Raw genomic sequence first — 2,153 nt, 5'->3', positions numbered from 1 at the left:
TTTGTGCAACGATCACTACTGTCCATTTCCAGAACTTCTCCGTCATCCCAAAGAGAAACTCCATACTCATGAAACAATGGCTCCCATCCCTTCCTCCCCCAAGCTGACAGCAACCTCTATTCTACTCCTTCTCTCTGTGGATTTGCCTATTCTCAGTACCTCACATAGGCGGGATCACACAATAGCTGCTCTTTTTTGTCTGGCTTATGTCACTCAGCATGAAGGCTCATTCATGTTGTACCTTGTATCAGAATATCATTCATCTTTCTGGCTGAATAATATTCCACTGTATGTAGATACCACATTTTATTTATCCGTTCATCTGTTGGTGAACATTTGGGTTGTTTCCACCTTCCTGTGACTGTGAATAAGACTTCTAGGAGCCTTGGGACACAGCATCTGTTTGAGTCCCTGTGCTATGGGATGAACTATGCCCCCCTCGAAACTCATGCAGAAATTCTAACCTCCAGAATCCAGAATGTGACTGTATTTGGAGAAACAGTCTTTAAGGAGGTAATTCAGGTCAAATTAAGGTCATATGGGTGGATCCTAATCCAATATAATTTGTGTCCTTCTAAGAAGAGGAGATTAGGATACAGACACACAAAGGAAAGATCACGTCAAGACACAGAGAGAAGCCAAGGACAGAGGCCTCAGAGGAATCCAGCCCTGACAACAGCTTGGTCTTGGGCTCCTAGCCTCCAAAACTGTAAGAAAATAATTTTTTTCCCTAAGATTTTATTTATTTATTTATTTTTCAGGGATGGGGGGGAGAGTGAGAGTGAGCACAAGCTGGGGGAGAAGCAGGCTCCCCACTGCACAAGGAACCCGATGCAGGCCTCGATGCCGGGACCCTGGGATCATGACCTGAGCCAAAGGCAGACGCTTAACCAACTGAGCCACCCAGGCATCCCAGTGGTCTTTTTATAATAGTTGTCCTAATGGGTGTGAAGGAGGTCCCTCTCCTTTTAGAGGGTGGAGTAAATTGTTTCTCCCCAGTCAGACTCAGGCCCTCTAAATATAGATCCCTGCTCTGTCTCTGCCTTTGTGTCTCTGTCACTCTCCCTCTCTCTTTGTAAAGGGGGAAAAGTCTCCAGCCTCCTGTACCTATCTTGAGGTCGGTTGGAAGCTATGGCAAGATCACCGAAGGACCCACCGGCTCCTTTCAAAGTAGAGAATTTTCATTTTGAGGTAATTAACTTAGGAAGACCCTCACACACTTGCACAAAGAGATATATCCAAAAATATTCATGACACACTGTAATAATGAAACTCTGGGAATGACTTAGATGTTCACCAGTCCAGGAACAGGTAAATTATCTGCCATATAGTAATACCTTGGCACAGTAAACAGAAAAATTGTCATCAAAAGGAATGAATTATAACAATATATGATCCTGGGGAGTTCTCTAAAATATGATATTGAAGGTAAAATAGCAAATTGTAAAATAGTGTCCAGTATGACCCCAGACAGCCTGGGACTGAATCATAGCTCTGCTACTGGCTAGCTCTACAATCTTAGGAAATTTACTTAACTTCTCTGCCTCAGTTTCTTCATCTATAAAATGAGAATAGTAATAGTACCTAATATTGATTTTGAGGGCCAAAGGACTTAGTATAGGTAAAACCCTTAAAACAGTGCTTGGCACAAATTAATGCTCAGTAAATAGCTATTGTTATTATTTATAGATTCATATCTGCAGGAAAATATAGAAATATAGATTTGCTAAGAAAAATTATCCAAAACTTGGAAATAATGGGGAAAGTGAGTGGCATGTCCTTTCGATGTTACAGTAGGGCATTATTTCCCAGGCCCACCCAAGGATTTAGTTAGGAAAATGTACCAGGTTCGGCCTATGGTTACCACTGATTAAAAGTTCCAGATTTATTGAAGATACATGTTAACTTATAAATTTTTGTCTGGTAGAAATGCAAACAATATCTGTCTTGTAGAAAAAATAACCCCTAGTTCATAGTTTATTGCCATATAGGACAAGAATCACTTGAACATCTAACCTAGCAATCTTCTCTTAACTTCCTTTTAAATTAATTTTCTTTTATTATTTTTATTGTTTATTGCCTATAAATTCCCATCCCCTCAAATGTTCTTTGAACTGGCCTTTATATCTTAGCGTTTTTCTCATTGACAAATT

The sequence above is a fragment of the Ailuropoda melanoleuca genome, chromosome 16 (genome assembly GCF_002007445.2).
Source record: "Ailuropoda melanoleuca isolate Jingjing chromosome 16, ASM200744v2, whole genome shotgun sequence".
Taxonomy (NCBI): domain Eukaryota; kingdom Metazoa; phylum Chordata; class Mammalia; order Carnivora; family Ursidae; genus Ailuropoda; species Ailuropoda melanoleuca.
Note: the sequence above shows the minus strand (reverse complement) of the source record.